Below are 16,037 nucleotides of genomic sequence, written 5' to 3'. Positions count from 1 at the left end.
TTAAAAAAAAAACAAATATAACGTTTACAGCACACAATTCTATAAATACAGAATGAAGTGTAATGACGAGATCGTATGTTAAAATTTAAGATTGTTTAGTCTAATGAAAAAATAAGTATTTTGCAAAGTTTTCTGTTTTTTGAAGTACTGTATTCTATAATAACAATGAAATTTCATCTTATTTAGTTAAACAACTATAAGATACCTGTCAAAATACACATGATAATTTAATAATTATATTGGTCTTAGATTTAATTTTTACGTAGTTATAGGCGAGCGGTTTACCCCTCAAAAGACGCTTAGAAACAGAATATACCGACTAAAATTCTTTTTGCATTTCTAATGCACCAAACGTTTTTTATTCGATTCTATATATTTTTCCAAGATGAAATGTATTTTTTTTTTAATTTTTACAACTGGGCCGGCAATTGTTATTAACAAATAACTAATACAAAAAAGCAATTTCACTGAATTGCTTTGGAATAAATTTTTTTAGGTGTATCTCATCAAAATAAACACTTTTTCTTTCTTGATAATTTTTCGAAAAATGCTTCCTTTTCGAGTTATTTGCATTTTTTTTGTTGAAAAAATGCCTTAATTAGTGATTTTTGGGATTTTTTTTTTCTAAAAAACTACTAAATGAATGGCAATTTTACAAATAGCTTTATAATCTTTGAACCGTCGAGTACAAGTTAGAATATTTTGACAAGGATAATTTTTTTCTATCTTGCTAAAAACGTGGACCCAAATATTTCAAATATGCCTTTCGAGCAGTCTACCGCTAAGTGTGTACAGCGGTTGCGGCGATACAGGCGTGCGGCACGTAGAAATATTTGTTTAAATTTAAAAAATTCATTCAATACAAATATTACGTACAATTTATTAAAAAAAAAGATATTTCTAATTATTTTTATATAGATATATTATAATTAAAACAATTAAAATTATTTTTTTACAATGCTATAATAATGTAATTTTTCTTTTAATATACGTGGTGACTATATTATTGAATGTTTTATTACAGTGAAATACATTAGGCAATATATAATTAATTTTCATTGAAAAATATAATAAAATTAAAATATAATATTAATTATACATCGTTTTCATTGTCAATAATTTGAAAATTTTCGTCAACAGCAACAGGATTTCCATCTAATAAGCTGATTTCATTGTCTTCAATAGAGTCGCTTTTAACATTTCTACAATTCTCTGGTGTACATGCACATACTGCGCAGCATTCTAAATTATAGGAAATACAATTACAATTTTTCGTAGAACATTTTCCGGTACATGAGCAGAAATACTTTTGTAACATATCTAAACTAGTTTTGCCTTCAAAATAATTAAAATCGAAACAATTATTTTCCATTGTCCAACCATGGGTTAATGGATCAAGAGATGAAATAATATTGTTTTTTGCTTGAATCCATTCATTTATTTGCCACTTTGCTCTTAAGTAATGTTGTAATAATGCTGGTTTCGAAGGTGGTAATTTTTCATTAGATGCATTTTTTTTAGCGCCTACAGCACCTCAACCGCTGTACACGCTTAGCGGGATACTCTCGAAAGGCATATTCGAAATATTTGGGTCCACGTTTTTAGCGAGATAGAAACCATTTATCCTTGTCAAAATATTCTAACTTGTACTCGACGGTTTAAAGATTATAAAGCTATTTGTAAAATTGCAATTCATTTAGTAGTTTTTTAGAAAAAAAATCCCAAAAATCACTAATTACGGCATTTTTCAACAAAAAAATGCAAAGAACTCGAAAAGGAAGCATTTTTCGAAAAATTATCAAGAGAGAAAAAGTGTTTATTTTGATGAGATACACCTAAAAAAAATTGATTCCGAAACAATTAGGTGAAATTGCGTTTTTGTATAAGTTATTTGTGAATAACAATTGCCGGCCCACTTGTAAAAATTAAAAAAAATACGTTTCATCTTGGAAAAATATATAGAATCGAATAAAAAAGGTTTGGTGCATTAGAAATGCAAAAAGAATTTTAGTCGGTTGATGCTCTGCTTATAGGGGTAAACCGCTCGCCTATTAGTTATGTGTTTAAATGAATAATTAAAATATTATTTTGGTATGCCTCTGCAAAGTTGATCTGTGGAATATGATTTCGTCGCTTAAGGTGCGATATTGCCAATTAATTACCTTCAATTAAAAATTGTTTTATTATAGCTCCAGTATCTCGGGAACATGCAAGTGACTACGAGCGAATGGACTAGCCTCATCTGAAGAAGCTCTAAATTCTAAATTTATAGTTCAATGGCTTAATCCTTACTATGGTCCACAAAATAATTCGAATTCAATTTTTAAAAGAATCCAAAATATAATTATTCTCAACATACACATACATAATTGTCCCTGCTCTACCGTTAGGAGTTGAGGGAAACCAATACTTTGCTTCTGCTCTTAAAGATACATATTGGCCTTTTTAGAATTTCATTGTTTTTCTAATTTTGACAGAAAACATGTAAGTTTCCATTTAAAAAACAAATGGATAACGTCTTCACTACGTCATGTTGATGTCATCATAGTTAAGGATAATCAAAACGAAAGCAGAACTACATTTAAAAATCAAACTTTTGTTCTTAAATGTATATGTGCATTTAGAGACATTTAAATTCATAGACAAGTGATACTTTCTGCCTTAGATAAAAAAAATTAGGTCTCTTGTCAAATATGTTAGAACTAATTAATATAGCAACGGTTTGTAAAATTAAAATACAACTAAATAAAAAAATTTTCATTCTTAGCTATTATTGAATTTCCTTGAACAAGAACACTTGGATTTTTATAACAAAAATATTCAGACTGTATAATATTAAATCAATTTAATTGGACTTAAACGATTAAAGCAGTTCTGACCGAGTGTGCTACTACGAGTATATCTCCAGATTTACTTATTTTAAATATACAATCATCGTATTATATACCGTAGAGTAAACAGCAAGAACAAGAAAGCACACATTCCATATTTTCGTATTCGGCGATGAACTCTTAAACTTGAGCTTAAGCAAACTAACTCCCACTTTCGGTTTAAAATTTGGGAAGATAAAGTAGAGGATTTGCTTATAAAAACACAAAAATATATTTCTATGGAAATGGCATAATAATTTTATTGGGGTTCCATGAATCATTTTCGACAATGGTAATTTTCAAAGCACTGGACACTACTAAATTATAATTTATTATACCAGGTTTAGTATAGTATAGTATAGTATATATATTATAATTTATTATACCAGGAATAAAACAAAGGTTTAATGAAAGAGTTATCAATGAAAACGGAAAAAGAATAGTGGAATTCAGCACATCAAACGAATTAAGGATAACCAACACATTTTTTGATCATAAAATTCAATACAAATACACGTTTGAAAATACAAGAGGACATAGATCAATGATAGATTATGTGGTCACAAACAGAAATATTCACCATAAACAGATAGTGGATGTGAAAAATTTGACGTCATCCAATGTGGGAAGCGACCACTATTTGGTACTTGGTAAAATTAGATTCAATGAAAGATGGAAAGAGAAGCTTAAACAAACCAATGCAGAGGAAATAATAAAAATAGAAAATTTAAGAGATGACTCCATAAAATCATTATACCAAAAAAGACTAGAACAGAAAATACAAATGGAGAATATCGAAAATGAAAGCAATGTAGAGACTAGCTGGAGAAAACTTAAGAAAAATATTCTGGATGCTGCCCGAGAAGCCCTTGGAACGAAAATAATAAACAAAAAGTGGTCAACGAAAACACCATGGTTTACACTAGAGGTTAAACAAAAATGTCACCAAAAAAGAAAGCTTTCCTAAAATATAAGTCAGGAAAAACGAATGAATCATATGAAGAATATAAAAGAATAAGAACTGAAACTCATCAGTTGGTAAGAAAAACAAAAACAGATTACTGGGAAAGATTCACAAAAGGACTAGATATGGATTTCTATGGACAACAGAAACAAGTATGGCGCTCCATAAGACAACAAAGAAGCGAAATGAAAGAACTAGTTGAAATAGAACACATACAAGAGGATACATGGGTGGCCTTCCTGACAGAAATGTTTAAAAAACAAAACGAAGAACCTTTACCAGAAACGCCAAATATAATAACTGAGGAAAATACCGAAATCTCCCAAAACGATGTGAAAGAAGGAATAAACAAATTAAAAAACAGAAAGTCACCAGGAGAAGATCAAATACCAAATAAACTCTTAAAATATGGAGGTGATCACCTTGTACAACAACTTCAACTTCTTATTAATAAAATAATCACCACGAACAGAATACCAGATGAATGGAGGAGAGCGATCATGGTGATGTTCTTCAAAAACGGAGAAAGACCCCAATAATTATCGAGCAATAAATCTATTAAATACAACACTCAAATTGACAACAAGAATAATAGCGACAAAAATAAACGAACGAATATCTCTGCAAGAGGAACAGCAAGGATTTCGGACAGGAAGATCATGCACGGATGCAGTTTTTGTAATAGCACAAATAAAAGAAAAGTCGCTGGAATACAACAAACCAGCATATATGTGTCTGATAGATTTGAAGAAAGCGTTTGATAGAGTGAGAATTCGGGACGCGATACATTTATTATATGAAAAGGGAATATCACTGGATTTAGTAAAAACCATTGAGAATATATATATATATATATATATATATATATATATATATATAATATATATAACATATATATATATATAATATATATATATATAATATATATATATATATATATATATATATATATATATATATATAAAGATAACATAGCTATGGTAAGATGTAAAGGAAAACTATCGCAACCTATCAAATATGAAACTGGCATTAGACAAGGAGATTCGCTGAGCCCATTAATATTTAATCTGATAATGAATGAAATCGTAAAGAAAGTTAAAAAAGAAGAGGATATAGAATGGGAGAAAAGGAAATAAGGATAATATGCTACGCCGACAACGCCATAATAACAGCCGAAAATGAAGATGACCTTTGTAGGTAATCTTAATTAATTATTAATTAATCATTATAATTAATGATTAATTAAAGAATTCGAAGATACGACGCTCATATACAACATGGAGATCTCAACAGAAAAAACTAAAACGATAGTGATATCAGCGGAACCGAGACGATGTAAACTAGTCGTAAATAACAAAATAATAGAACAAGTGATGGAAACTGAATACTTGGGAATAAAACTGTCAAGCTACGGAAAAGTGGAAGAAGAAGTACAAAAACAAGTGAACATGGCAAACAGAGCAGCAGGATGTCTCAACAACACAATCTGGAGAAACAAATACCTCACAACGGAAACGAAAACCAGGATATATAAATCAACAATAAGACCGATAATGACGTACACAGCGGAAACAAGAACAGATACGGCGAAAACACAAAGACTACTGGAAACAACAGAAATGAAAGTCTTACGAAAAATAACAAACCAAACTCTAAAAGACAGAGTAAGAAGTGAGGAAATACGAGCGAGATGTGGTATAGAGGAAATAAACGCGTGGACCAAAAGAAGAAAAGTGGAACGAAATCAACACATCGAAATAATGACAGAAAATAGAATAGTACGAACAGCAAGACACAAATTGCCAAATGGAAGATCATTGGACCGAGGAAAAGATGGTCAGACAACGTCAATTGAGGCTAAAAACTGAAGTAAAACAGGCATTAAGCCTATTTATAAATTAGGAAGAAGAAGAAGAAGGTTTAGTATGAATCAATGATTTAACGTACTCAGGATAGATCCGAAGAACAAATTTACATGTAGCTGATAAACGGCGGCACTCACGTCACATTACTAGCTACAATGTCCGACGTGAATTTGACAGGTGATTAACGTTAATATAAACGTTTAGTTATCCCCATATTTTAATATTAAATAGGTAACATTATGTGTTAAGTCAATAATATAATGTATTCTTTTTGGTAAATTAATACGTTTGTTAAATTTTTAATATTTTGCAGTTAATTGTCGTTGGAAGTATTGAATACGAGTTGAATACAAAAACCATTGAAAATGGTTGGTACAACTTCATTTAATACAGCGAAAACACAGAGGACAACAGAAGATGAGATAAGATTATAATTCATTCGTTAGTATTACGAATATGTAAGAAGTTAAGAATTATATTTTTATAACACTTTTGTTGTCGTAATATTTTCTAACCTCAAAGTCACATCAGTGGCATGAGATGTGCAACTACGTACTTGTAAAAACACATAAAATTTCTGGGGGTAGAACTGGACTTACACTGTCTGCTACACGAACAAATTCATCTCTATACTGTGAAAAGTATTTTGAAACAGCTTCTTAGGGACATACAAATTTGAGGTTGAAATTGGACCACTAGATACAAATTTTAAACTGGGCTTCTTAAAAAACAGGACACTGGAACATGTGGATATCTTTCAAAACCTCACTTTAACTGTAACTATTAACTGCCCCAATACACTACATATTTTCCATGAAAAGGGACGAAAAACAAGAAAACATTACAAATTTGACGTGAAATTTTGACTAACGCTGAAGCAAACCGCTCTTCACCATGGCCTTAGCGAGAGTGTCACAATTATCTTTCCGGTAAAGCCTTCTCAGCGATCTAAATGGATGTTTGTTTAAAACGCAGTATCGAGCGGCTTAAATCAAAGAAAAATATCAAAGAATATGCGTCCGTGATATAAACAAACTTTAAAAATGTGTTTATATCTACTCGGCGATGCAAAGAGGAATTGAAAATACTTTGGTGTTCTAAAACGTACGAGGGGATTGCAATATATACCAAGGAATTTACAAATGCTACAGGGTTCGCTGGTATATCCGATTTAAAGGCCTATCCTCCTGCTATATAACGTATTCCCATACTACGCCATATATTTCCAAGGATTACGCGACATATGTCTTTGTTGAAGTAGCAGGTAGGATTTGTTAGCAGAGGTGGCTGACATTTTATATCAACTGTGAGCCATTCGTCACAATCAGTTAGGCACTTACCGGAGATTTTAATGGTTTGCTCTTAACAGCAAAAAATTAGCCCTCCGATACCTATACACACACACACACATATATATATATATATATATATATATATATATATATATATATATATATATGAATATATATATATATATATATATATATATATATATATATATATATATATGAATATATATATATATATATATATATATATATATATTTCGCAAAAATCAAACCCAAAGTAATAATTAGTATAAATTACAATAAAAGAAGATGTATCGAGAAACATCAAAGCAGACACTAATCAATATCTTTTATGGTGTTCGACTTTCCACAACATTAAACACATTAAACATCACAATTGAGATGGAATCAATTACTGGAAATCTCCTAATGCCCTTATACATCTCTTCCTGATGTGAAGGTTTCCTTAGCCAATCGTTTTCTTTTATCCTTTACTTGGAATAGTCTCCGTTATTGGTTTCAGCTTTTTTATTTTCCGGCAATAAAACAAACTAATGACCTTTTATACAGACAGGGAAAATTATTATACAGCTTACCATTGTTAAATGGCATAAGTGGTTCTAAACCATTTTTTTAAATATTTTATTTACTTATTTTTAAGTGAATACGTTATTTTTTAATTACCTGGGTTTAATCAACATGGATATTCAATGAATCAGTGGGGTATTTTGTACTCTTTTTAGTATTTGATGTCTATTTTTTCTACGATCTTGCTCGTTTTAAAATTTAATATTTTCTTGATAATTTTCTTTTAAATACTTTCGATCGTTAGCTCCTTTTCATGTTTTACTATTTTTCTTCTAAAAATTTAATATTACGCTTCATATTGAATTCATTTTCGTGTTTTAATTATCTCAAATTTCATATATTTTCAATACGTTTATTTTTATTTTAATCATTTTAAGCTTTGTGTGACAATATACACATCACTTTCAAATTGAGGAGCAACTGAGCAAAAAGCAATAAATCCAGACATTTTTTATGTAAATACTACAAAGTACTTGATTTAGTTCAATCTACATTGTGAACTATTCATTTCAGTCAACGTGCTTTAAATCCAATAATAATTGTAACAATAAAACATTGAAAACTTTGTTTTCAAATCTTCCACAAAATTTATTTTAAATTCTTATCACTACAGCTGTTTCGGCTGATTGCCTTTCTTAAATGATCTGTTTTTGGCATAGGTTTACACCTTATATAAAAAATTCATTTTTATATATACTAAATTCATTTAACAGAAAAGTAGCCGTCAACAAATGCATGTACAAAACACGCGAAACCTGATATTTATATAATTGTACAGGGTTGTATTAAGATTCTAGCAGTCTATAACATCTAAATTTGAAATGAATTAATTTATAATTTTTAGGATTACTGTTAAAATAATAGTAATCAATGATTAATTTTCCAAAGAAGTATACTTTAATATTAGTTTTTGTAAACTGTCATTCACACATCATTAGATAATTGTGGTTTTTTACGTTTTAAGACCAATATTTGGAAATAAGTAATAATATTATCATTAATCATATAAAAAGAGACCTCTTCTTGTGTAAAAGTTAGGGAAAATACTTATACATATATTATTGGGTAGATAGACTTATACATTTAACTTTACATTAACATTAATAAATAAAATTTATTAAGTCGACGTTTCGATTTCGATTTAACATTTATTTGTGTCAGCAGAAACGAATGTATATTTAGAAGAATTGTGACGTCACTATTTTTGACTTTGATGCCGGTTATGTCGAAGATGGTTCCACATATCAAAATGCCGTATTCAGATTTTGATTCAGGAGACAAAACTATATATGAATCCATTGATAGATAGTCCCCAATATTGCATAGGCGACAACGCACAAAGGAACATACTTTGCGGATGTAAAACGAAAGGTTTTCTTTGAAAATGATGAAAAAAACTTTTTACTATTACATATAAGTAATATCCAATTACAAAAAATAAGTACTGGAAAACTACATAGGTACAATGAGTAAAATGGGTTACAGTTTTTCATTTTAAAATATTCCATTTTGTTTATGTAATTTCGAATAATTTCGTATCTTTTATTTATCATTGCTACTCATTTCCACATCAAAAGCTAGATCCCTCTTCAACCGGATGGGGGCCTTCTTCAAGAGCCACAACCTCTCTCTTGCTATAAAAGTAAGAATGCTGCGATGCTACGTCTAATCTGTTCTTTTTTATGGCGTTGAATCGTGGAGCTTGAACGAAGATATGTGCAGAAAATTGGAATCATTTGAGATGTGGCTGTATCGGAGAATACTTAAAATTCCATGGACTGACCGAGTCACCAATGAGGAGGTCCTCAGAAGAATGAAGAAGAACCGAGAGGTACTGACCACCATAAAATCTCGAAAGTTACAGTACTTTGGATACATTATGCGAAATGAATCCAGATATGCCCTTCTATAAGCCATCCTGCTAGGAAAAATATTTGGACAACGGGGTCCAGGAATTACATGATGGATTTTTCAGACCTGTCGAGAGTCCATTCAAAAATGCTTGTCTTGATGAGGTAACTGACTTATCAATCCATGTTTTTCATTTAGTATGTATAGTATTAGTATAATCTTTTATCTGCCTTAAAAATCCTCTTCTCCAGATTACAAGGTCATCTCTGTCTGTAAGCATACTGTTCCTGCCACGTTTTTCAAATTTGAATTGAAGTTTTTTCAAAAGCTTGTAAAAAGTAGTATGTTTGAAATCAGGTAGATTGGGTCGTCGTTGACCTGGTGTAGAACTCTATCTATCGTGGGAATTTCATTTCTAAAAAAGAATTGATGCACTATTCTTCTTATCGCTCTAATAACTTTAAACACAGAACTATCCGATACTCCAACTTTATCGGCTACTCTTTTCTCAACAGCGGACAATATTAACGCCAGATTTTCTTGTAACTCGTGTTTATACACGTTTACAATTATTTCTTTAACGTTTACGCTTAAATGGCCTTTTTTCAATCTCTTTTTGGGGGGAGTTAAAGGTATGTTTACGAGTTCATCGGCAGAATCCGTGTCCGACATATTAATTTGTTTTAGTGACTGTGTATAAAAACCTGCAAAATATTATTTACAGGCTAATATTCTGATAAAATAATAGATAATAGATAGATAATAGATAATTGAACAGATATATTAAAAAGGTCAATACTCAAAATCTTTATTTTCAAGGTGTTTCAGAAGCGACCGATTTCGAGGCTTACAATATTTGCCTCATCCTCAGGCAAAGCAAAAAGTTTGTTTTGTTAAAAAACAATAATATAGATATCGGCAATAAAAGGTTTTCCGCTTACATCCAGGGTACTGTCTGTCTTCATCTTTTCCTTTATGACTCTATCTATTGTAGTGAGCTGATATGTTGATCATTATATATGTTGTTGTTGTCAAAGTATTTTTATTATTAAAAAGGTAGGGTTATCTTCTGGTTTGTAATAAAATTGAAAGTAGTTAAAGATAAATACACATACAGTATAAGCTGCCACATCCGGACTTTATATAGTTTAAAAACTTGTGGAAGATGGAAAATCACATATTATGCAGTATGATGTCCTTTTTTTGTTGTTTTTGTCACAGGTTCTTACAAGGTAAAGACCTAAAGCTCTTTACTTAGTAAGACCTTTTATTTACATACGTATATAATGATCAACATATCACCTCACTACAATGATAGTGTCATAAGGAAAAGATGCAGACAGACAGTACCCTGGATGTAAGCGGAAAACTTCTTATTGGCGATATCTATATTATTGGTTTTTAACAAAACAATCTCTTTGCTGGGCCTGAGAATGAGGCAAATATTGAAAGCCTCGAAACCGATCGCTTCTGTAAAACTTGGAAAGTAAATATTAGATTGTGAGTATTGATCTTTTTAATATATCTTTTCAATTATGGACTGACTAAAATAATATTAAATTTACTTACTTCAGTTAAGAGAAAACAGCAAACACCTTAAAAATGTTCACAGTTCTAAGTTTATTTAAATAACACTATAATTATAAACCGACACTATAATTATACCAACACACACACACACTTTTTACACACACTTTTATTAAAAGTAAAAATTATATTAATATAATTAAATTCAACACACATAAATGTGATTCGTAAGGATTACTGAATCCATATCTGTTAAAACTGCAAATTATGCGTCTTTGTTTAGAGGTGTAGATTGTCGTTACTTGTGAGTTTCTACTTGTTACTTTTGATACGCTTTTGTATATAATCAGTTACAGTATAAGTGATTTTGTAACAAGGAGATACCTCTTCAGCATCTCTAGATTTTGGGAATGAGTATATCACGCGTCCGTAGTGTTGATATTCTACTTTTCTGTTAGGCGAATATAATATAGTCTCTAATGAAATAGGTTGAAGAGGGGAGAACTGTTTGTCTCAAGCTGGTCATTCAGAATTATATCTGTGTTTTTTAATTTGTTGATTTCCATAGATTCCAACAAAGATAGCTTAAGGCCTTTATTTTGAATGTGAAGAATTTTAAATTCGTCATTAAAAGAATGATTATGATCTAGAAGGTGAAGTGCGTATGTAGAATCTGTTTTTCTATTATTGAAAGCCCTTTTATGTTCTGCTATTCGTTTATTAAAATTTCTACCAGTTTGGCCAATGTAAGTTTTTGGGCAGTCGCCACATTTAAGTTTGTACACACCACTGTGTAAGTGTTTTTTATGTTCATTTTAATATATTTGCCTAGGTTGTTATTTGTTCTGAAAGCTGGTGTTATTCCTTTCTTTTTTATGTTTGGCTATTTTTGTTGATATTTTGCCTGTATATGTAATCGAGCAGAAGGTACTGGATTTTTTCTCTGGTGGTGGGAATACTAAGACCGATTTCTCCTTTCTCGTCCTTTCTCGTTAAAAACAACATTTTATCACAAAGTCAGTTCGGCTTTTTATCTAATAATTGTACCAGTAATGCTATGGTTTTTGTACTACATGAGGTCTATGAAGCACTAAACAATAATCTTTATACTGCCACTGCTTTTTGTGACTACGCCAAAGCTTTTGATTGTGTGAATCACGACATTTTAATAAAAAAACTAAATTTCTACGGAATTCAAGGTATTTCTTTGAATTGGTTCCAATTTTACTTGAGGAATAGGAAACAACTAGTTAGAGCAAATGATACTGACTCTAGTCAACAAAGCATTGTATGTGGAGTACCACAAGGTTCAGTATTGGGTCCTCTACTCTTATCTTTCCTTCGTTCCTTATCTTTATAAACGACATTACTAAATTAAAAATCGATGAAAAATTTTTTCTTTTTGATGATACCAGTATCACCTGGAGAAACTTTAATATGGCAACTAGAAGTTCTGATCTACTTAAAATAAAAACCTGGTCCAACTCCAATTTACTCTCTTTTAACGTGGATAAAACAGTAGCATTATCATATAAAGGAGCTCTTCAACCCTTACTTCTTAATAACAGCCAGGTCAGTATCGTTGATTCTGTAAAATTTCTTGGTATTTTTAAAGACAGCAACCTCAAATGATTCCTTCATATTGATTGGTTAAGTAAGAAATTAGCCTCAGCCTGCTATGCAATAAGATCTATTTCGAAAAAAATCAATTTAACATCTTCCAAAATAAAATATGTTTCTTTGTTTGAGTCTTATCTTCGCCTTCCTTTTTGGGGTTCTAGTATAGCTGCCCAATCTCTTAGGGTGCTTGTCCGTTCCGAACGTTGGCGATCATTCTGGCTATGAAGACTTTGTTGGCTGCTATACGAAATAGCTGTGTTGAGGTCTTTCTATACCATGCTCTGAGGTTAGCAAGCCAAGATAATCTTCTTCGTCCTGGGGCATTTATACGGTACCTATCTTTTTGGCGTCGGTAGAATAAAATTTTAACTCTTCCCTCTTTATATCTTTTAGAAATTGTTTGCTTAATTCGTAAACACCTTCATGTTTTTCCAGCAAGACCTAATCATGACTACTCCACCAGAAATTCAACATTTGCTGTGTATTTACCGATCCCGTCCACTAAGTTAGTAAAGAAATTTATATTATATTCGCAAAAAAATTATATGACCATCTCCTTTTGTAACTTGAAACTGCAACTTCTTTCCAATTACAAAACTGACAAAGGCCTACCTATCTGAAAGCCCGTATTATTCAGTAGAAGAGTTTCTTAATCAATAGCTTTATGTACAATAAACTAAAGTATTTTTATAAATATATGTTTAGGTATCATATGCAGCAATTTTAACTTATTAGTTCGTGATGTTTAATTATAAAGGGTGATCCATTTAGAGGTACTTTTTTCAACAAGAAAAAACAATGACAAAAATAAATTTTGTTTGAAAATATTTATTATCATACAAAAGAACCATTCTTTACAATTACTTCTTAAAGATAATTTCTTTTAAATGTTGGCCATGGCTACGATTAAGTTGGTTTATTCTGAAGTTCCAATTCTCGATGACTCGTTCCAGTATTTCGATTGATATTTCACCAATGACTTGAGTAATATTGGCCTCCAATGCTTCAATCGTATCTGGTTTATTTATGTAGACTTTGGACTTTAGGTAGCTCCAAAAGAAAGAGTCTAGAGGTGAGATGTTACAGGATCTTCGCGTGAAATAATTTGTTCACCGAATCATTCTCGCAGTAAACCCATGCTTTCACGGGCTGTATGGCAAGTGGCGCCATTTTGTTGGAACCAAATGTCGCCGAGACCACGAGCTTCAATTTCAGGTACCAAATAGTCCGTAATCATGGCACGATAACGGTCTCCATTTACATTAACATTCTGGCCGGCATCTGTTTTAAAGAAATATATACCAACGATTCCACAGACCATAAACCACACCAAACAGTTGTTTTTCAGGGTATAATGGCAACTCTTGAACCTCTTTGGGTTGTTCATCACCCCAAATTCGGGAATTTTGTTTATTAACGTACCCATTAAGCCAAAAATGGGCCTCATCTGTAAACAAAATTTTTCTCGAAAACAGTGGATCTTCTGAAAGCTTATCAAGAGCCCATCGACTGAAACGGTGACGACCCGGAAGGTCGATCGGCTTTAGCTCTTGCACTAATTAAATTTTGTATGCTTTTAAACCAAGATCCTTACGCAAAATACGCCAAGTTGTTGCATATGACAAGTCAAGCTATTGAGAAAGGCGACGAATCGATTCTTCATTATTTTCGAGTATACTATCCTTTACCGCCGCTATATTTTCTTCAGTACGTGCTGAATGTGGTCTATTTGGTAGCGTGTTATCCAATAATGAAAACTGGGTTTCAAACTTATTAATCGTAAAGCGAATTGTACGTTTGGTAGGCTGATTATGTGGACCATAAATTGCTTTAAGCGCACGAAACACATTCCTCACAGAACTCCCATTTTCAAAGTACAACTTAATAATTTCTAGACGCTATGTCGGGCTAAGTCTTTCCATCATGAAATGTCAAACAATACTGAACAAAAGCGAAATGTCAGTTTTACAGTATTCATGCACGATCTCCAATCAAATCAAATCCCCACCAAAAATAGTACCTCTAAATGAATCACCCTTTATAACTTGCAATTTATTTAGATTTTGCAATGGATTGTGTATTTTAATATCTTTAATTTTGTGATATTTACGAATTATGTAATTTCAGTAAATTTTAAATTGTTATTGTTATTTTTTTTTACTTTTGTAAGCTTTGTTCATAAAATGGTACAATTTTCAGTGACAATAAAGCATATTTCTGTTCTATTCTATAACACTGTTTTATTAGCAATTTTTAGGTTTAACTGGTTTCTTACAATTCTTGTGAGCTTTGGCGTAATTTCCCTTCTTCTTCTTCTCGTGCCACTCCTAGCGGAGATTGGAAATCATCATGGCCACTGCGACTTTGTTAGCAGCGCGCCTAAAAAGTTCAATCGAACTACACCCGAACCATTCACGTAGATTACGAAGCCACGATATTTTTCTTCTTCCCACACTTCTTTTGCCCTTAATTTTGCCCTGCATGATATTTCTTAAAAGTTCGTACTTTTCACCTCTCACAATGTGCCCCAAGTATTCCATCTTTCTAGTTTTTATCTCATTTAGAATTTCGCATCTTTTGTCTAAAGTTTGGAGTACTTGCGTGTTAGTGACGCGGTCCATCCATGATATTCTGAGAATGCGCCTATAGCACCACATCTCGAAAGCTTCGATGTTTTTTGTGGTCAACTGTTTTAGTGTACAAGCCTCTACTCCATACAACAGGGTAGAAAAGACATAACACCGCAGCATTCGTATTCGTAACTTTATATTGATATCACGATTGCAAAAGAGTTTGCGCATTCTATTAAAGACTGATCTAGCGATTTCTATTCTACATCTAATCTCTTTTGTTTGATCAGTATCGTCTGTGATCCCAGCACCTAGATATTTATAACAGGACACACGCTCAATCGTTGTATTGTCTATTACAAGATTAGCTCTGATGTTCTTTGATTTCGTGATTACCATAAATTTAGTTTTTTTCAAATTAATTTTCAAGCCGTAACTGTTACAGTATATATTAAGACTTTGAACGAGATGTTGTAGTTCTACTAGCGTTCCCGTTAGGAGAACCGTATCGTCAGCATACCTTATATTGTTGATCGTCTCACCATTTATTATCAGACCAAGATCTTCTTCCTCGAGTGCTTGTTCACAGATAGCTTCACTATACAGATTAAATAAAAGTGGCGACAAGATGCATCCCTGCCAGACTCCTCGACGGATTTGAATTTCTTCTGTTAGCCTACCCTCAACCTTCACATTTGCTGTTTGATTCCAATATAGGTTGCATATAATTCGAATATCTCGGCTGTCTATATTTTTCTTTATTAGAATTTGTCTTAGTGTTTCATGTTGAACTTTGTCAAAGGCCTTTTCGAAATCAATAAAGCAGGTGTAAATTTCTTGGTTCATGTCTAAGCATCTCTGTTGTGTAGAGAACGTTCATTGCAAACAGAGCC

General features: G+C 31.7%; 1 protein-coding gene across 4 annotated transcripts in view; it reads right to left on the bottom strand.

The window, feature by feature from the left end:
* LOC140449771 (cardioacceleratory peptide receptor-like) overlaps positions 1-16,037 on the bottom strand; it is a 544,190-nt gene that overhangs the window by 138,706 nt on the left and 389,447 nt on the right. The window lies entirely within an intron of this gene.

The sequence above is a fragment of the Diabrotica undecimpunctata genome, chromosome 9 (assembly GCF_040954645.1).
Source record: "Diabrotica undecimpunctata isolate CICGRU chromosome 9, icDiaUnde3, whole genome shotgun sequence".
In the NCBI taxonomy this organism is placed as follows: Eukaryota; Metazoa; Arthropoda; class Insecta; order Coleoptera; family Chrysomelidae; genus Diabrotica; species Diabrotica undecimpunctata.
The sequence above is the reverse complement of the archived record's forward strand: the minus strand, read 5'-3'. Positions and strand labels throughout refer to the sequence as shown.